Consider the following 22,275-nt stretch of genomic DNA (forward strand, 5'->3'; position numbering starts at 1 on the left):
TCAGGCTTTCTCTAGTTGCGGATGTGGGCTCTCGGGCGCTCAGGCTCCAGGAGTGGTAGCGCACGGTCTCAGTTGCTCAGCATGTGGAATCTTCCCAAACCAGGGATGGAACCCGTGTCCCCTGGATTGGCAGGCGAATTCTTATCCCCTCTACCACTAGTGAAGTCCCATAAACAAAACTTGATTCAAGACTTTTGCAGTAGCATATTGCAGTAGTGGAGAGAGATTGGTCTTACCTCCAAATGTTACAGGAAAGCAACTTACAGCCAAGGAACATGGTGAGGTGATCAGTGGAAGGAAAATTGCTACGAGAAATCATGAAGGGTGGGGCAATTCTTACCGAAAGCGGGCCAAAGACTTATTTGTTAAATATATGGTATACCTTGATCAGGTATCAAGGGTGGGGGATGATGCAGCAGGGTTCTTTGCTAAGATTCAGCTGGGCAGGCCAAAGACAGAATAAGGGGTCAACTTCTGGGCCTAGTAGAAAAGAGGGCTCAAAGGAGTGGGACTAAATTTTAGTCAAGGAGAGAGTCTCTGTCAGTTGCTTCAAGTTGAATTAGTCTGACACACTTTGCAAATGCAAATACTGCTTATTGCTTGTTTTTCAAAGCACCATGTCAAAGATTACAGGCTTGTGTAAATTTAATCAGTCAAAATAATTATCAAAATATTAAAAATGTTATCCCATTATATGGCTCCATTTTAATTTGAAAATGACCTTTTAATTTTTTTATCAGTTGGGAAGATTTTTGGATTTTTAATGGCATCTAAAAGTACGTGACCTTTGCCTTGTTAAAAAATATTTTATCTTGAATTTATGCATTGTTTCATCTGAAATAATGACCTGATTTCTAAACTGAGTGACTTTCTCCTAGGCTTATTGTACCTACTAATATCTCTGCAGCATTTTAGCACTATTGACAGTTTTCTTGAAATTCTCTTCTCCCTTGATTTTGAAACATTGTAGCTTTAAGTTATTTCTCATGGATCAACCTTTAGCTCTATTCTATTCTTAACTGGCATGCATACTTTTGCTTCATTACAGCCATTTCTTTTGCTTCATGTCTTTGCAGGTGATACCTAGTGAAGTTTACTGATCTTGAGGTATCAAACTGTATATTCATTTTAATAAATGCCTCCTGGATGTGTATTCTAACATCTTAATTTCATATCTAACACCTTTCCTTACTTCAGTCCATTTATAGGTCAAAAAAAGCAAACATCCTGTTCCTCCTATGATTTTTTTTTCTCTCTTTTTTTAAACTGAAGTATAGTTTTTGCTTTTTTTGCCAAATTGTGTCCAGCTCTTTTTGCAACCCCATGGACTGTAGCCTGCCTGACCCCTCTGTCCATGGAATTGTTCAGGCAGGAATACTGGAGTGGGGAGCCATTCCCTTCTCCAGGGGATCTTCCCAACCCAGGGACTGAGCCTGGGTTTCCTTCATGGAAGGCAGATTCTTTACTGTCTGAGCCACCAGGGAAGCCCTTAAATCTTTATAACTAGGCTCAAACACATTTTTATTAATCAAAATAGTAAAAATTGCAGTCAACTCATTTTTACCAATGAGAAATAAGCTTGTTTATTCCTCTAGTATAAAAATCCTTGCTTCAGGATTTGACGAACTCTTGGAAAGCATTTTCTGGATCCTGCTGGTTGTGAAAGCATTTTCACTGCAAAAGAAGTTGTTGAGATACTTGAAGAAGTAGTAGTGAGTTGGCTGAACATCTGATGAATGTGGCAGACGAGGCAAAACTTAGTAGCCCAGTTGATTCAACTTCTGAATTACTGGTTATGTGATGGTCGGTCAGGTGTTATGGAGAAGAATCAGACTCTTTCTGTTGACCAATGCTGGCTGCAGGCACTGCAGTTTTAGGTGCATCTCATCGATCTGCTGAGTATAGTTCTCAGGTGTAATGGTTTCACCAGGATTCAGAATGCTGTGGTGAGGCAGACTGATTTCAGACATGCACAGCAGTAAATGGCAGTTTAACAGTAAGCAGCGGCGAGCAATAGCTGGAAGCAAGGTCTTAGTTTCCCAGACTGGGAGTCCTAACCACTGGACCACAGGGGCCAGCAGTGAAGGCTAAAGTCCCTTCCTAGTCCTTGCCTAACTAGTTAAAAACGAATTCAGGCAAGGAGGCAGAAGGTAAAGAGTAAAGTAAGAAGTTTTTGTCTTCCTTCAGGCCAATCATCTTGCTTTGTTCCCCTCCCCCCGATAATTTGTATCAGGACTCTCCTCTGGGGTGTACATGCACCCCTTTAGCCAAGATGAATCTTGAAGCAGACTTCTGGGAGGAGCAGGTCTCACTATGGCCTGGAACTATCCTCTGACTTTTGACCCCAAGAAGCCTTTGTGGAAATGTATGGTGTCTCCCTTATCCTAAAAAGGGGGAAGCGGAGATCCTTCAATCCTTTACTCAGAAAGGGTTTTGCCTCTCTGTCCTTGCCATAATTATTTCCTCGCCATAATTATATTTCCTCAAGATGTTCACAAAAGAAAAAGACTGGCTGTTTACCTTGTTTCTGTTGTTACTACCATTTCGGAGGGCGATTGTAAATTCCTCAACTGGATCCCACATAGCTCTTGTCTCAGGAAATGCAGACAGGAGGCTGGCTGATTGTAAATGTCCAACTTGGAACCCATCTGTCTCCTATCTTAAGGTGGGCAGCAGACCACCAAACAGTGACCATGATCTTTTTTTGATGCAAGTTTGGCTTTGGAAAGTGCTTTGGAGCTTCTTCTCAGTCCAGCCACTGAGCTGGTCATTGCCAGTTTTTGTAGAAAATCCACTGTTCGTCACCCATCACAATCCAATTGAGAAATGGTTCATTTTTGTTGAGTGGCATAAGACAATAACTTCAGAATGACGATATTTTTGATTTGCTGTCAGTTAATGAGGCACTCACTCATCAAGCTTTTTCACTTTTCCAATTTGCTTCAAATGCCAAATGACTATAGAGTGGTCGATATTGAGTTCTTCAGCATCGTCTTGGGTAGTTGTAAGAGGATCAGGTGTGATGCTTGCTCTCATGCAATGCAGGAGACCCGGGTTTGATCCCTGGGTCGGGAAGATCCCCTGGAGAAGGAAATGTCAACTCACTCCAGTATTCTTGCCTGGAGAATTCCACAGACAGAGGAGCCTGGTGGGCTCCATTCCATGGAGTCACAAAGAGTCGGACACGACTGAGCGACTAATACACACAGTCAATTGGTTGTTGTCAACTTCCAGCGGCCACTATGCTCCTCATCTTCAAGGCTCTCGTCTCATTTGCAAAACTTCTTAAACCACCACTGCACTGTATGGTTGTTAGCAGTTCCTGGGCCAAATGGATTGTTGACATTGCGAGTTGTTTCTACTGCTTTAGGACCCATTTTGAACTGGAATAACAAAATTGCTTGAATTTGCTTTTTGTCTAACATATCCCTGCTGCTGCTAAGTCACTTCAGTTGTGTCCGACTCTGTGCGACCCCATGGATTGCAGCCTACCAGGCTCCTCCATCCATGGGATTTTCCAGGCAAGAGTACTGGAGTGGGGTGCCATTGCCTTCTCTGAACATATCCCTAGTCTAAAATAAATATGAAATACACATCAAGTAGTAAGTCATTAGCAAAAAATATAAAGTGAGAAATGTGTGTTAAAATGCTGTGTAACATAACCACGTTTATTTAAGGATGTATTCCAGTATCAAATGGCAAATTTCAGCAATGCAAAAACTGGAATTACATTTGCACCAACCTAATAATTCTAGTAATCCAATTTGAAGTTACCTTTGACTTTTCTTATCAAGCTTCATATTGAATCCTATCAATCTTAACTCAACCATATTTCTTGCATCTTTCTTTGCTACTGTCATCATTATAATAGTTTTTCTTACTTATCTGACCTGACAGTGGTTTGATAATAGGAGTAATGAAAGACACATTTCTGTTTTTGTTTATTTAGTTTGCATAAAAGCAAAAACAAATCATTCTTACTTCCCTGCTTTGAAACCTTTGAGAAATCATATTCTGTAGAACAAAGTTTTAAACTCCTTAATATGACTCTAAAGTCTCTTAGTTTATTATTCTTAATTTTCAATACCCATTTCTCCTCACTTATGTTCTCAGCTTCAACTGAAGAGCACTGGTCAGTATTCCATGACTGTACCATCAACTTTCATGACTACTCTATCTACCATCACTCCTAATATTCCTTCATATAAGAATACATTCCATCTTTCAGTTCTTGACAGGTAAAATACTTTTTCATCAATCCTAACTCAAATGCCATAACCCGTTTGTCATGCCTTCTCCATTTTTCTGCAGTTGTAATTAATCACTTTTTCTTTTTGCATTCCTCCACACTTTATTTTTGAATTAAAGTATTTAAGATGCTTTTTGCCTTACTGTAAAGTCAGTTGAAAATGGCTTTATTTCTCAGCAGAAGTTACAAGTCTCTTGAGGACAAGGCTTATATTCTATTCATCTTTGGCTTTTTCTTAGTTCAGTGAACCACAGTGCATGTTGCTGGACTGAACTGTGTTGGAAAATTTTCAACAACCAAAAGTCTGCATTCTGAGTATTGATTTAAACAGTTGAATTCCCCAGGAGAGAGCAGAAGGAATATGTTGTTTTAGGATTGTGGGACTAAACCCATAGGAGGGAGAAGGACCAAGATAAATCATCATGTTTGAATAAAGTTTAACAACTTCATAGTATGTAAGTGTTCATATAAAGACCTACCATATTTTTAGGGTGAAAATTAATTGTATATGTCAACTTAAAGAACTGTTTAAGATTGCAAAATAGTTGTTCATAGATCTTCCCTTTAAAACTTTTGGTTAGAAAAATTATGTGAGCTACGGAAAATTGGTTAGCAGTAACTTGAGGCGCACGGAGATCAGTCTACTTTAAATACTATAGGGAAAAAGAAGATATGTGTATACATACAACTGATTTACTTTGCTGTACAGTAGAAACTAACAACATTGTAAAGCAACTATACTCCAATAAATATTAATTTTAAAAATATATAAAATTTTGTCAAAGAAAACAAACACTACACGGAATAAGCTGTCTGAACTAATTATTTTATCTCCTTCTATAATGTACCTGTTGGGTTCCTTGGTGGCTATAGAAGTTGGTTTCCTTGGTGGCTATAGAAGTAAGTTGGCAGTATTTGGTAAAAACCTGAAGAAACAACTTATACTTTTAATTTTCTCGCTTATTTATAATATTTTTAATTGTTGACCTCTTAGCTGAATTTTATTGTATCCTTATTTTTTGTAAGAAGGATATACCAAAATAATCAACTATTCAACCACTATTTTGTAGTTAATGGCCTTTATCTTGAGCATTAGAATTATTTGAAGAGTGTGTTAAAAGTGCAGGTTACTGGTTCTGTCTTCAAAGATTTTTTATCTGTGGGCCGTAGGGCTCTGTACTTTTAACTCTGGGTAATTCTGATATGGATGGACCATGAACTGCATTTTGAGATATAATTTGTTATTGTTCAGTCACTCAGTTATGTTCAACTATTTGCAACCCCATGGACTTCAGCCTCTCAGAGCTTGCTCAAACTCATGTCTATTGAGTCAGTGATGCCATCCAACCATCTTGTCCTCAGTCGTCCCCTTCTCCTGCCTTCAATCTCTCCCAGCATCAGAGTCTTTTCTAGTGAATCGGTTCTTTGCCTCAGGTGACCAAAGTATTGGAGCTTCAGCTTCAGTATCAGTTCTTCCAAAGAATATTCAGGGTTGATTTCCTTTAGGATGGACTGGTTTGACCTCCTTGCTGTTCAAGGGACTCTCAAGAGTCTTCTCCAGCACCACAATTCAAAAGCATCAGTTCTTTGGCGTGCTCAGCCTTCTTTATGGTCCAACTCTCACATTAATACATGACTACTGGAAAAACCGTAGCTTTGACTATACAGACCTTTGTTGGCAAAGTAGTGTCTCTGCTTTTTAATACGCCGTCTAGGTTTGTCATTGCTTTTCTTCCAAGGCGCAGTGAAAGTGAAAGTTGCTCAGTTGTGTCTGACTCTTTGTGACCCCATGCACAGTCCATGGAATTCTCTAGGCCAGAATACTTTAGTGGGTAGCCTTTCCCCTCTCCAGGGGATCTTACCAACCCAGGGATTGAACCCAGGTCTTCCACATTGCAGGTAAATTCTTTCCCAGCTGAGCCACAAGGGAAACCCAAGAATCTTGGAGAGGGTAGCCTATCCCTTCCGCCAGTGGATCTTCCCAACACAGGAATTGAACCGGGGTTTTCTGCACCGCAGGTGGATTCTTTACCAACTAAGCTTTCAGGGAAGCCAGAATACTGGAGTGAGTAGCCATTCCCTTCTCCAGGGGATCTTCCCAACCCAGGGATCCAACCCAGGTCTCCTGCATTGCAGGCAGATTCTTTACCAGCTGAGCCACCAGGGAAGCCCTCCAAAGAGCAAGTGTCTTAATTTCAGGGCTGCAGTCACCATCTGCAATGATTTTGGAAGCTAAAAAAAGTCATCACTGTTTCCTTTGTTTCTCCATCTATTTGCTATGAAGTGCTGGGACCAGATGCCATGATTTTAGTTTTTGAATGTTGAGTTTTAAGCCAGCTTTTTCTCTCTCCCCTTTCACTTTCATCAAGAGGCTCTTTAGTTCTTCATTTTCTGCCATAAGGGTGGTGTCATCTATTTGTGAGGTTATTGATATTTCTCCTGGCAGTCTTGATTCCAACTTGTGATTCATCCAGCCAGGCTTTATGCATGCTGTACTCTGCATATAAGTTAAATAAACAGGGTAATAATATACATACTCCTTTCTCAATTTGGAACCAGTCTACTGTTCCATGTTCAGTCCTAACTGTTGTTTCTTGACCTGCATACAGGTTTCACAGGAGGCAAGTGGTATGGTACTTCCATCCCTTTCAGAAATTTTTCACAATTTGTTGTGGTCCACACAGTCAAAAGTTTAGCGTAGTCAATGAAGCAGAAGTAGATCTTTTTCTGGAATTTCCTTGTTTTCTGTATGATCCAGTGGATATTGGCAGTTTGATCTCTGGTTCCTCTACCTTTTCTAAATTCAGCTTGTACATCTGACAGTTCTCGGTTGATGTACTGTTGAAGCCTAGCTTGAAGGATTTTGAGCATTACTTGCTAGCATGTGATTTAAGTGCCATTGTGTGGTAGTTTGAACATTCTTTGGCATTGCCCTTCTTTGAGATTGGCATGAAAAGTGACCTTTTACAGTCCTGTGGCCACTGCCGAGTTTTCCAAATTTGCTGGCATATTGAGTGTAGCACTTTAACAGCATCATCTTTTAAGATTTGCAACAGCTCAGCTGGAATTCCATCACTTCCACTAGCTTTGTTCGTAGTGATACTTCCTAAGGGCCACTTGACTTCACACTCTATGATGTCTGGCTCTAGGTGAGTGATCATATACCATCATGGTTATTTGGGTCATTAAGATCTTATTTGTATAGTTATTCTTCTGTGTATTCTTGCCACCTCATCTTAACATCTACTGCTTCTGTTAGGTCCATACAGTTTCTGTCCTTTATTGTGCCTATCTTTGCATGAAATACTCCCTTGGTATCTCTGATTTTCTTGGAGAGATCTCTAGTCTTTCTCATTCCATTGTTTTCCTCTATCTCTTTGCAGAGTTCAGTGAGCCACTTACTTAGTCTGCAGACCTCTTAACTTCTTACTTTGTCTATGGAAAACAGGGATAATGATACAACTTACATCATAGATTTGTGGTAAGGAGGGCAGGGAAGGAAGAGTATTTTCCTCTACTCATCCTGGGTTCCTTGGGTGGGGCCTTTTAAATTAGACTAACAAAAGACAGAAAACAAGAGAAAAACATAAGCTTACTTATTACTTACTTAGTTACTTACGCACTGGAACATTTAGTGATGAATAACTCAAAAGGGGTGGTTAGAGCTTGAGCTTACATAGCATCTTAGCAAAGAACGATAATTTTGTGGAGAAGTGACAAAACAAAGGAAAAGAACTTTGAGCTGCTAGGGGTGGCACATTGTGGGAAAACAAATACATGGAAAAACTATTGCTTGATGTGTGTGTGTTAGTCACTCAGACGTGTTCAACTCTTTGCAGCCCCATGGTCTGTCCATGGAATTCTCTAGGCAAGAATACTGGAGTGATTTGCCATTCCCTTTTCCAGAAGATCTTCCCAACTCAGGGATCGAACCTAGGTTTCCTGCATTCCTGGGAATCCTGCAGATTCTTTACTGTCTGTGCTACTAGAGAAGCCTTTGGTTGATTTGGCTGGTTAATAAGATTTGTTATGTAGATTCTTTCTTCTGATGCCATCTCCAGGTTGATAAGAATCTAGAGTTTTCTCTGGTGATTAACATCTATCCTTCCTGGTAGAAGAGTTATTATTGTTGTTCAGTTGCTCAGTCTTTACAACCCTGTGGACTGGACACTCCAGGCTTACCTGTCCTTGACCATCTCCTGGAGCTTGCTCAAACTCAGGTCCATTGAGTCGGTGATGCCACCCAGACATCTCGTCCTCTGTCATCCCCTTCTCCTCCTGCCTTCAATCTTTCCCAACATCAGGGTCTTTTCTGATGAGTCAGTTCTTTGCATCAGGTGGCCAAACTATTGGAGCTTCAGCACCAGTCCTTCCAATGAATATTCAGGGTTGATTTCCTTTAGGATGGACTGGTTTGATCTCCTTGCAGTCCAGGAACTCTCAAGAGTCTTCTTCAGCACCACAGTCCAAAAGGATTGGTTATTCAGTGCTCAACCTTCTTTATGGTCCAACTGTCACATCCATACATGACTACTGGAAAAACCATAGCTTTCACTGTATGGATCTTTGTTGGCAAAGTAATATCTCTGCTTTTAATACACTTTCTAGGTTTGTCATAGCCTTTCTTCCAGCAGGCAGGCGTCTTTTAATTTCATGGCTGCTGTGATTTTGGAGGCCAAGAAAGTAAAGTCTGTCACTGTTTCCATTGTTTCCCCATCTGTTTGCCATGAAATAATGGGACCGGATGCCATGGTCTTAGTTTTTTCAATGTTGAGTTTTAAGCCAGCTTTTTTACTCTCCTTTTCACCTTCATCAAGAGGATCTTTAGTTCCTCTTCACTTTTTGCCATAAAGGTGGTGTCCTCTGCATATCTGAGGTTATTGATACTTTCCCAGCAATCTTGAATTCAACTTCTGCTTCATCCAGCTCAGGATTTCGCATGATGTATGTACTCTGCATATATATAAGTTAAATAAGCAGGGTGACAATATACAGTACTCCTTTCCCAGTTTGGAACCAGTCCATCGTTCCATATCTGGTTCTAACAGTTGCTTTTTGACCTGCATACAGGAGACAAGTGAGATGGTCTGGTATTCCCATCTCTTTAAGAATTTGCCACAGTTTCTTGTGATGCACACAGTCAAAGGCTTTTGCATAAGTCAGTGAAGCAGAAATAGTTGTTTTTCTGGAATTCTCTTGCTTTTTTTTTATGATCCAACGGATTTTGGCAATTTGATCTCTGATTCCTCTGCTTATTCTAAATCCCGCTTGAACATCTGGAAATACTTGGTTCATATACTGTTGAAGCCTAGCATGGAGAATTTTGAGCATTACTTTGCTAGTGTGTGAAATGAGTACAATTGTGCGGTAGCTTGAACATTCTTTGACACTGTCTTTCTTTAGGATTGGAATGAAAACTGACCTTTTCCAGTACTGTGGTCACTGCTGGATTTTCCAAATTTGCTGTTATATTGAGCGCACCACTTTAACAGCATCATCTCTTAGGATTTGAAATAGCTCAGCTGGAATTCCATCATTCCACTAGCTTTGTTCGTGGTAATGCTTCCTAAGGCCCATTTGATTTGGCCCTCCAGAATGTGTAGGTGAGTGATCACACTATCATGGTTATCTGAGTCATTAAGATCTTTTTTGTATAGTTCTTCTGTGTACTCTTGCTACCTCTTCTTATTACCTTCTGCTAGGCCATACTGTTCCTGTCCTTTATTGTACCCATCTTTGCATTAAATATTCTTGAAGTTTTCTTGAAGAGATCTCTAGTCTTTCCCGTTCTATTGTTTTCCTCTATTTCTTTGCATTGGTCCCCGAGGAAGGCTTTTTTATCTCTCCTTGCTATTCTCTGGAACTCTGCATTTAGATGGGTATGTCTTTCTTTTTCTCCTTTGCCTTTAGCTTCTCTTTTTTTTCTCAGCTATTTGTGAGGCCTCCTCAGACAACCATTTTGCCTTTTTTGCATTTCTGTTTCTTGGGGATGGTTTTGATCACTGCCCCCTGTACAGTGTTATGAACCTTTGGTCATAGTTCCTCAGGCACTCTGTCAGATCTGATCCCTTGAATCTATTTGTCACTTCTACTGTATAATCGTAAGGCATTTGATTTAGGTCATACTGTTATGGCCTAGTAGTTTTCCCTACTTTCTTCAATTTAAGTTGAATTTTGCAATAAGGAATTCATGATCTGAGCCACAGTCAGCTCCCAGTCTAGTTTTTGCTAACTATATAGAGCCTCTCCATCTTTGACTGCAAAGAATATAAAAGTCTGATTTTGGTATTGACCATCTGGTGATACCCATGTGTGGAGTCATCTCTTTGTGTTATTGGAAAAGGGTGTTTGCTATGACCAGTGTGTTCTCTTGGCAAAACTCTGTTAGCCTTTGCCCTGCTTCATTTTGTACTCCAAGGCCAAACTTGCACTCCAGGTATCTCTTGACTTCCTACTTTTGCATTCCAGTCCCCTGTGATGAAAAGGACATCTTTTTTTGGTGATAGTTCTAGAAGGTCTTATAGGTTGTCATAGAACCATTCAACTTCAGCTTCTTCCGCATTAGTGGTTGGGGCATAAACTTGAATTCCTGTGATACAGAGTGGTTTGGCTTGGAAATGAGCAGAGATCATTCCGTCATTTTTGAGATTGCACCCAAGTAGTGTATTTCAGACTCCTGCTGACTGTGATGGCTACTCCATTTCTTCTAAGGGATTCTTGCCCACAGTAGTAGATATAATGGTCATCTGAAGTAAATTCACCCATTCTTGTCCGTTTTAGTTCACTGATTCCTAAAATGTCAGTGTTCATTCTTACCATCTCCTATTTGACCACTTACAGTTTACCTTGATTCATGAACCTAACATTCCAGATTCCTATGCAGTATTTATTGTTCTTTATAGCATCAGATTTTACTTTCACCACTAGACATCCAACTGGATGTTGTTTCCATTTTGGCCCAGCCTCTTCATGCTGTCTGGAATTACTTCTCCACTCTTCTCCAGTAGCATCTTGGTCACCTACTGACCTGGGTAGTTCATCTCCCAGTGAGGCCAAACTATGGTAGGGGTAATGACGACCTCCTTCAGAAGGACTTACGCCAGCATGCTGCAGCTCTCAGGACTGTTGTAGTCAGTGCCTCTGACCTCGAGGCCGGCTACTGTTGACACACATCTCGGCCGGAGATTCCTGGACTCTCACTTGCGAGTCTGACTCCGTCTCTTGTGGGCTCACTGCTCCTTTCTCCTGGGTCCTGGTGTGCACACTGTTTTGTTTGTGCCCTCCTAGGGTGTTTCCCCCGTCCTGTGGAAGTTCTGTAATCAAATCCCACTGTCCTTCAAAGTCAGGTTCCCTGGGGGTTCTCAATCCTTTTGCTGGATCCCCAGGTTGGGAAATCTGTTGTGGGCACCAGAACTTTTCCAAGAGTGCGAGAACTTCTTTGTTATAATTGTTCTCTAGTTTGTCATCTGCTCAGCGGCTCTATAGTGAAGCTAATGGTGACCTCCTCCAAGAGGACTTATGCCATACACCGCGCCTCCCAGGTCTGCTGCAGCCAGAGGCCCTGTCCTCGAAGCAGAACACTGCTGGCCTGTGCCTCCACAGGAGACCCTCAAACACTCAAAGGCAGGTCTGGCTCAGTCTCTTGTGGAGGTCACTTCTCCTTTTCTCTGGGTGCAGGTAGAGGGGTCAGGAAGCCATCTTTTAAAATTAGGCCAGTAGGGGGAACTAGAGGGCTATTCTTATATCTGCTGCTTCTCATTTGCCTTGAACTCAAAATAATCCTTATGCTGAAGCAGCATTTCTGGTAGCATATGGTGCTACGTGAGATACCACTTTTTTAAAAGGACTCAGCATTGTGCCTGGTATAGAATAGGTGCTTTACAATGAATATGCATCCTCTTTTTTTTTTTTGGAGGTGCCGCAAGGCATGTGAGATCTTAGTTCCCTGACCAGAGATTGAACCTGTGCCCCCTGCATTGGAAGCACAAAGTCCTAACAAGTGGACCACCAAGGGATTCCTCTTGTGTTAGTGAACGCTTGGCTAGGAAATGTCAGTGAGCGTCATCCCACTTTCTCAGAGAGTCATTGTTTTGGGGACACGCAATTTTCTAACAGGACTGCAGATCACTACAAAAATTAACTCATCCGTGTCAATAGGAAGAAAATGTTTTCCTTACCAATTTGCTTTCCTTTACTTTACAATTTATGAAAATAAAGGTGTAACAGACAGCTCAGTTGCTCCTGGCTTCAGCAAATAGCTGCTTTCTTAGTGGACTTTCCTATGAAAGCATTATCATAAAATCAGAATTACTGCTAAATTCAGAATTACTGCTAAATTTCTTATAGAAATTCTGACATGGGCAGGTTTATATTCTGATGACTGTGATTTATTGTATTAGTTATAAATTCTAAGTTTCTGGCAAAGCAGTTCACTGTGGACCACTTGGCAGGGTTTTCCACTCAAAAATATTTGGTACATTAAACTTTTCAAATAATATATTAGGAATGTGGAAAATTGGGATAAGAATAGAGAATGTTATTAACTTATCATTTATAAGTAGACATTTATTTTAAAGCATCAGTGACTCCATTAAAATTTGTGTAATAAGCCAAGGTATCTAGGAAACAAAAAGGAGTTATAAGTTTTCACTTGTAAATAACATTTATGTTAGAGTACAATTGCATTTAGTTACTTTTTCACATACTATTCTAAAGTAAGACTTGAAGTCCAGTAAGTTGAACATACTGCCATTTTTAATCAAATTTTTTCTCTTTTATATATATCACAGATGAAACTGAGGCACTGTTTATATTATTATACACTGAATACTGTATATTCAGTACAGAGTTTAGAATAATTAACTGATTTGATTTATACAAGACTTTAGATTTTTTCATGGCCAGTAATTTTTAGAACTTAAGATTCCAAACTATTGTTACTTTACCTTTTATTTAAATTTAAGAAATTGAATTAGAACTTTTTGGATTTTTGACCATGCCACCCACAGTGCAGGATTTTAGTTCCCCAACCAGGGACTCAGTGAAAGCACTGAACCCTAACTATTGGACTGCCCAGGGAATTTAATGAATTAGAACTTCAGTCAAAAGGTCAAGTTGTTAAACAGATTTTTATCAAGTTTTTATACAGATTTTTGTGATGTTTTTATTTTGTAATTTGCTACTTAAATACCTAAGATTAGATTTCCTAAAAAGATCTTTTTTGTCAAATGTTAATATATATATATATATATACAGTGTTTTATTGACAAGTTAATTTTTACACATTTTGATGATATTCCAAATTGGAGAACATGTATAGATAACATAAACATTTTCTATACAGTTTAAATATTTGAAAGAGTTTGTACAGATTTTGTTGTTGTTGTCGTCATTATTATTGATATCTGAAAGAAGATTCTACTTTCTAAGACTTAACTAATCATTTGGTTTTTTTCTTGTAGTACGCTTTCCTCACCCATTTTGTTCATGATTATTTAGCATCACATAGTGTTGAACTTTGGAGACACAGACTGTAAACTCAAAATGTAATTTGTTTTAATCAGCTTTTTACAAATTTAGTATAGTGAATCCCTTATTGTACATGCATGTCAAAGTGAAGTCACTCAGTCGTGTCCAACTCTTTGCGACCCCGTGGACTGTAGCCAACCAGGCTCCTCCATCCATGGGATTCTCCAGGCAAGAATACTGGAGTGGGTTGCCATTTCCTCCTCCAGGGGATCTTCCCGACCCAGGGATCGAACCCAGGTCTCCCGCATTCTGGGCAGACGCTTTAACCTCTGAGCCACCAGGGAAGCCCATTGTACATGCCTAGTCCTATCTAAACACAGTTTGGAAACTCTGCTTGAGTTTGAAGGCTCATCCTTCAGATGCTAACCTTCGGAATGTCTACATTATAACTAAACTGTCTACTAATTCTAGGTTGAATTGCCATCTTTAACATTCCTTTTTTTTTTGGCAGGGTGTGAGGAGGTGTCACTCACTGAAAAGTGAAGTTCTTTCTTGTTTTTTGTCTTTTATCGTGGGTCCATAGCATAAATCCTGCTTATAGGTTCTCCTTTTCCTTTTTTTTGAATTGTAGCAGAATACAACGGTTATTCTTTGTTTTTGCTTATCTGTCTTATTATTAGCTTGGTGCAAATGTAACTGCGGTTTCAGACCATGAATTTTAAATTGTTATAACTAGGTTCAAACACATCTTTATTAATCAAAATAGGAACCATTACAGTCAACACATTTTTGCCAACAAGAACTAAGTTTGTTTATTCCTGTAGTGTAAACATCTGTGCTTTGGGATTCTAGGAACTCTTAGAAAGTGTTTTCTGCCTCCTCCTGGTTGTGGAAGCATTTTACCTGCAAAAAGCTGTTGAGATGCTTGAAAAAGTGATAGTTGGCAAGAGGTCACGTGAATATGGCAGATGAGGCAAACTTCATAGCCCAGTTCATTCAACTTTTGAAGCATTGATTGTATGATGTGCTGTCGGTCCTTGTCGTGGAGAATTGGGCCCATTCTGTTGACCAGTACCAGCTGTAGTCATTGCAGTTTTCCCATCAGTTTGCAGAGCATACTTCTCAGATGTAATGTTTCGCCAGAATTCAGAAAGCTGTAGTGGGTCAGACAGGCAGCAGACCACCAAACAGTGACCATGACCTTTGTTTCATTCAAGTTTGGCTTTGGGAAGTGCTTTGGAGCTTCTCAGTCCAGCCAGTGAGGTGGTCGTCGCTGGTTGTCTTATAAAATCCACTTTTTGTTGCACGTCACAATCTGATCAAGAAATGGTTTATTTTGTTGGGTAAAATAGAAGAAGACAACACTTCAAAATGATGAGTTTTTAAATTTGCTGTCAGTTTATGCAGCACACGTTTATTGAGCTTTTTCATCTTTCCAATTTGCTTCAAATGCCAAATGACTATGGAGTGGTTAATGTTGAGTTCTTCAGCAACTTCTCATGTAGTTGTAAGAGGATCAAGTTTGATGATTGTTCTCAAATGGTTGTTGTCAACTTCTGATGGCTGGCCACTACACTCCTCGTCTTCAAGGCTCTTGTCTCCTTTGCAAAACTTCTTGAACCACCACTGCACTGTACGTTCGTTAGCAGGTCCTGGACCAAATGCATTGTTGATGTTGCAAGTTATCTCTGCTGCTGTATGACCTATTTTGAATGCAAATAAGAAAATAACTCAAATTTGCTTTTTGTCTGACATCATTTCCCTAGTATAAAATAAATATAAAATACACATCAAGTAATAAGTCATTAGCAAAAAAAAAGTAAGTGAGAAATGCACATTAAAATGATGTATAACATAGCCATATTTATTTAAGAATATATTCCAGTATCAAATGGCAAAGTGCAACATTGCAAAACTGCAATTACTTTTGCACCAACCTAATGCTACCTGTTTTCCATAGAGATTTTTACACGTGTTTTTGCCTTTGTTTGTAATATCCTTCTGCTGCACTCTTTTTTCCTTTCCCTGGTCAATCTTTAGATGTTCTGTGTGTACTTCTTTTAATATCAAGGCTTCCAGGGCCTATCTGCTAATGTGCTCTCTGAAAACTGTCTCTATTCCTTCATTGTTCTTTCCACACTAGGTTAAAATGACCCATTTTCTCTTCTACTAGAATCTAAATACAATTATCTTGTTCACAATCATGTCTAATTTTTAACACAATGTCAGACACATAAAATGTTTTTATGAATGTTTGCCAAATATTAAATGATCTTGACTATTGCTCCTGTTCTTTTTTCTTTTCCTCCCAAAAAAATGCTTTGGAAGGTTCCGATTTACCACATGCAGGTTGAGCACTTACTAAAGAAAGCACTGTGTTCCTTGTACTTTGTCTCATTTAAGCCTGTGCCACCTCCGAAGTTCATTTTATCTCCATTCCAAAAATGAGGAGACCACAGCTATGAAGAATTAAAGAAACTTTTCTCAAGATCAAATAGCTAAGAGGCGCTGAAATTGGGGTATTAGAACCCAGAGTGTATATTATTGTTATCACTTTAGGATTTGAAGACAGTTTATTGACACGTGGTCATTTTGTTTCTTTAATCTTTTATGAGTAGTTTGTGATTGCAGGTAAAAGGAGGTGGTCATGTGATAGTTGTGGTTGTGGTAAGCCATCTTCCTCAGACTTACTTTGAACAAACAGCCTTGCAGGCTCACTTTTCCAGTTTCCTTTTTTCCCCCCTTGGGATACCTTCAAATGATTATTATTTTGAATTTCTCTTTAATAGTTAATTTCACTGCATCCAGCAAGATCATTGAATGATTGCCCATTTACCAGCAGTGAATTAGGTGATTAGAAGAACTGTGAATTTTAAGGACTGTGTTTTAAATTGAGAATTTTTTTCCTTAATGATGATCATATTTTCATAGAGCTCAGGTATATTATTTAGAAGAAAATATGTGTGCTAATTCTTTCTGTAAATGTGTGTTTCAAATAGTAGAATCTAGATCCTGAGGTAATTTATAAATATTGGGGCTAATTTTAGGGCCATTGAACTCTTTTTCATTGTTTTTCTTTTCTTATCTGAGTCAAATTTATATAGTCTCTATTTTAGCATTTATCTCAACTAAAATATACATATTATATTACCTTGCCACATTTTAGTTTGCAGTGTTAAGATCTCCTTTGTGTAAGAAAAAAGTACTTGAGTAATTCTTAGACCATCAACTGCCTAGTAAATCTTCATGTCCCTTCTTCAATATCCTCTTCATTATCCTCTTACCTGATTGTAATGATGTAAGGCTTAAGTAGATTGCAGAAGGTCATTGCTTTTGAGAACAGGTTGCTTTCTCAGAAATGTTGCAGAACTGTGTTCTTCTTTGAAAATACTTGATATTTTGCTGGGCCTTGTTTTGGTTTTTAAATGAGAATCCAATTCTGGCATTAAAAAGCAGTTTCTGCAGCTGGAGCCTTCTGGTAAGGTGGGACTTGATGGCCCAAAGGGCAGGCCAAGACTGTTGGGAATATGTTATGCTACTGTTGTGAACCAGAAAAAATTATACCCATAGATGGGTGATAAATTCATTCCTGTTTAGCAAATAAAGTAGAAGTTTTGGTATTGATTTTTGAATTGCAAATAGAGTGAGTACTGCAGTTATTACCTCTGACTTCTTTAAGTGAAAATAAAGTTAGTTATTTTTCTTCTCAGCAGTTCAGCTGACAACTGGTAGAAGTTTCATATAATTTTAAAAATCAATTCCAGTTACAAAGTAATTGAACCTTTGCGAAGGTTGATTCATCAAGAGTTTACAATATAGTTAATGAATGTAGTATGGATGTAATATATTTGTTATTTGGTTAAATAGGAAAAAATATATGATAGTTATATTGTATGTACCTGAGACATGTACCTTGTATGAAAATTGTATCTTTTTTTGTGTCATCTTTTTTGATGATTTTGGGCTTCCCAGATAGCTCAGTTGGTAAAAAAAAAAAAAAATCCGCCTGCAATGCAGGAGACCTCTGTTCAGTTCCTGGGTCAGGAAGATCCCCTGGAGAAGGGAAAGGCTACCTACTCCAGTATTCTGGCCTGAAGAATTCCATGGACCATATAGTCCATGGGGTCACAGAGTCGAACACAACTGAGTGACTTTCACTCGCTTTTGATGATTTTTCTGTAAAATCGTAAAAATGAATTTATCCCATTGATTATTTAAAACTGTGAACTAGGGGGAGTTCCCTGGTGGTTAGGATTCGGCACTTTCATTGTTGCTGCCTGGATTCAGTCCCTAGTTGGGGAATTGAGATTCTGCATCCTGCAAGCCATGAGGCATAGCATAAAAAACCCCTTCTGAACTAGGATTTTGTGTAATGTGAAAAATCATACAGTGGTATAGATGATAGAATGAAGTTATTAGATGTAATCTTCCCAAACAACCCAGGTGACAATCAAGTACATTTATGATTATAGTTAAATGAAGGCAAAGAACTACGTTTCCTTTTCCTTTTTTAAATTACCTACATTTTTAATATTTTTCATGCAGCAAAATATATCACTAGTTTAATAAAAACAAGTAATACAAATTTTAAAATCAACTTAGTGTTATTAGTATTTTCATTTTTTAACTTCATGAAATACATTATCTTATATCCTTATCACTCAGTTACTCATTACTTTTAGTAAATAATAAGTGATTAGTTTCCTTTACTTCAAGAAGTGGGAAGTGGAATGTGACTGCTTTCTGACTTACTCACTCAGTAGTGTCACTACTACCGACTTAGTCACTCAGTAGTGTCCAACTCTTTGCAGCCCCATGGACTGTAGCCTGACAGTTTCCTCTGTCCATGGGATTTTCCAGGCAAGAATACTGGAGTGGGTTGTCATTTCCTTCTCCAGAGGATCTTTCGGAGCCAGGGATCAAACCTCGGTCTCCCGCTTTGCAGGCAGATTCTTTACTGTCTGAGCCACCAGGGCAGCCCTTACTTCAAGTGTAGGGTAACTTCATTGTTGCTCTTGGACTCCTTCTCCATAGGTTTTAAGAATATATGTTCTAGGATAGGCAAAGCAAGAACTTTCCAGGAGAGCATTCATCTTTGTAAATTGTGGGGACTAATGAGAATCAATGTACTTGACTCCAGGTACATGTCTCAAAGTCTTTTTTGTTTTCAGCTATGACAGGTGTATAGTTATTCCGATGAACTTTTATTTCTACTTAAGAATAAATTAGAACAGTGTCTTTCTGAAAATCTCACTTCTTTCATTTACTGATGTATAAGATGATGTGTACAAAATTTTGTTCTCCCAGCAAAGGATTTTTATTTTTTGTTTTCAAAAGAAAGTCATTCCTAGGTCCTTTAAGTAAAGACTATCTTTCAGATCTTAGAAATAGTGAGCGTCAGAGTAGAGTAGGGGATAGGAAGGAAAAACAGAGACACATTAGCTTTCTGTCCTGGGAGCCCCTTGAAGGTCAAGCCAAAGGAGTAGCTTTTTTCTTAAAATTTTATGTAAATTGGTGGAATATGTTTTCATTTATTAACCAATTTTTATGGCTATGATACTTATGTTGATTTGACTATCTCTTAGATATCTTGCTGATGAGGACAAGTTTTTTCCCTGAAATTTTTATTAAAACTGCTAAGAAATAGTGTAAGAATGAATGCTTTGAAGTCACTGGAAATTTAAAATACATTGTTCTTGTCTTCCCAGGTAACTTGTAAGCTATTTGTCCATTAAAAAAATTTATGGAGTGCTCAAAATGTACCAGGTATTCTAAGTTTTAGAACATAGCAAAGAATAAAATAGACCCAAAAACCTGCCTACAAGGAGCATATGTTCTAGTTGAAGGAGACAGCAATAAACAAAACAAATGAGTCGTAGAGAGCAAAGTAAATAAAGAAGGAAAGGGGTGGAGGAATGTCATTGGATGGGATGGACTTTGGAAGATCTGAGAATGTGACATAAGAGAAAAGATCTGAAGGAGTTGTGGAAATAGCCATGCAGGTATCTTGGGAAAGAGGGTTAAGAAGTTTTGAAGTAGAGAAGTAGCATGATTCTGTTTAAATTGTTCTTTTCAAATGACGTTTTATTCTTAGTGAAAAGTTCTCCCCATTTTTATGAATTGTATGTCTTGTACTTGTTAATCTATTATAGTCTTTATGTTTTTTAACTGCATGTATTGATTTAAACACACTTCTCTTCTTAGCTGCCCACCAGGCTATTCCTAACTCAGCAGTCAAAAGTGGTGTTTATTGGTTGGATTATGGCATTCCTCTGCTTCAGACCCTCCAGTGGTTCACAGTTCACTTAAAATCAGAATCCTTCCAGTGACCTGTATAATCTGACCACTGTTTTCTTGCTGACTTTATCTCCTACTACTCTCTCCTTACTATTATGATTATTCCTTCCGCTTACTAACTTCACTTTAGCCACTCTTGTTCTTTCTCTTCCTTGAGCTTTCGAGGCATGCTCTCATCTCAAAGCCTCTATCCTTGTTCCTTCTGTCTAAAGTGTTTTTTCTCCATGATTGGACCCCTTGCCTCCTTGAGATCTCTGCCCATGTAACCCTCATACTGTCAGGAGTTAATCATCTCCAGCCAGTAGTTCTGTCCTGTGGAAATTTTGCTGAGACTGAAGCTAGGCAGTTTCATGGGTTGGCAGTTTCATGGACTCACAGTTTTGAAGTCTCAGAATCTTGAAGGTTGCAGTCTGAAGACTCTGTGGTCCTCAGATGCTGTCATTTTATAGAGTTGGAGTCTTGTGGTTGTGCAATTTCAATTCAAGGATGGCACACATATTCTTAAAAAGGCAGTAAGTATTTCAGACTTGTGGGCCATATGGCTCTTCATTACAATTATTCAACTCTGCCATTGTAACATATTAGCAACCATAAACTATGTATGTAAATGTTATTGTGTGCTAATAGAATATTATTTATACAAACATGCATGCAGCCAATGAGGCTAGAATTTGTAGCCCTCTAGATTCAAAAACTGGTAGTTTCTGGGCTCTCTGGAACAGAAATATGAGCTCACCTTCAGAACATTTGAACTACAGGTATACTTCATCTAACCAAAGCTGCAGCTAAACGCCCACCCACAATCTGTTATGATTAATGATATCAAGTGGACGTTAGGAGCCGAGCATTTCCTGTTTTCATCATTCCTTTGTATAGATAGTGGTTTCCATCTGGTATCACTTAACTTAATCTGAAGATCATCTTTTTATATTCCTTTTGGTATAGTTCTGCTGTTGATGAATTCTCTCAGCTTTTGTTTGCCAAAAAAATGCTTTATTTTACCTTTATTTTTGAAGGAGTTTTCATAAGTTACAGAATTTGAGATTAATAAGGTTTTTGTTTTTTACTCCTTTTTGATCCTCTTCCCCTCCCCCTGCCCCCATTGTCTTCTGGCTGCCTTGTTTCTGAAGAGAAATCATTGCTTAATTCCCCTGGTTATAATGTATTTTTTCTCCCCTCTCATGCTACTTTAGAGATTTGTTTCTTTATCAGCAATTTGATCACATCTTACCTTGGTTTGGTTTTCTTTGAATTTTTCTTACACAGGGTTCATTGAACTTCTGGATTATAGGATTATAGTTTTTGTCAAATTTGAAGATTTTTCAGTTGTTAATTGTTTTAAACATTTTCTGCCCACTCTTTTCTGGGACCCCCGATAATATGTATGCTGTGCTTTTAAAAAAATTTTTTATTTTATTTTTGGCTGTGCTGAACCTTTGCTGCTGCGCGGGCTTTTCCCTAGTTGTGAGGGCTACTCTCTAGTTGCAGCGCGTGGGCTTCTCGTTTCAGTGGCTTCTCTCGTTGTGGAGCATGGGCTCTAGAGTGAGCAGGATTCAGTAGTTGCAGAGCACAGGCTCTGGAGAACAGGATCAGTAGTCATGGCACATGTGCTTAGTTGCCTCACGACACGTGGGATCTTCCTGCACCAGGGATCAAACCCGGTCTCCTGCGTTGGCCGGTGGACTCTCTTACCACTGAGCCACCCGGGAAGCCTTGCTGTACTTTTGATATTGCCTTACAGGTCACTGAGATTCTAATAATTTTTTCAGTCTTTGTTCCTTGGAAGGAAAAAAAACACACATATAGAATGTAACCATAGTTAGAGCTTATCTGTGATTTTTTTTAAAAAGAAAATGCGTTTTCTGATGAATGAGGAGAAAAAGTTGTTCATGTTTTCATGATGCCCCTATTACCTATCACATTATAAATTCTAATCTACTTTCTTTCTCATTTATTGACTTCATAATTTTTGTTTTTTTTAATATATATCTTTTAACTTTTTATTATATAATGGGATATAGCCGATTAACAATGTGTTGTGATAGTTTCAGGTGAACATCGAAGGGAACTTCATTACTTTTAACATCTTTTATCCTGTTCCTTTTTGTTTCTTTAATAAGTATTGACTGTGTAAGTAGTTACCATATCAACAGGATAAATCAGACATGGGATCCTTCTGTTAGGATGTTTACAGTATAGCCAGGAAAGAAAAAATATATATATTATAAAAGTAAATATTTTATATATTTTCTAATATTTTA

The 22,275-nt window shown here is 38.6% G+C and overlaps 1 protein-coding gene across 3 annotated transcripts in view; it reads left to right on the top strand.

Annotated features, from left to right (window-relative positions):
* Positions 1-22,275, top strand: part of USP32 (ubiquitin specific peptidase 32) — a 195,589-nt gene that overhangs the window by 110,245 nt on the left and 63,069 nt on the right. The gene's annotated exons all lie outside the window — the stretch shown is intronic.

This window comes from Cervus elaphus, chromosome 5 (assembly GCF_910594005.1).
Source record: "Cervus elaphus chromosome 5, mCerEla1.1, whole genome shotgun sequence".
NCBI classification, from domain to species: domain Eukaryota; kingdom Metazoa; phylum Chordata; class Mammalia; order Artiodactyla; family Cervidae; genus Cervus; species Cervus elaphus.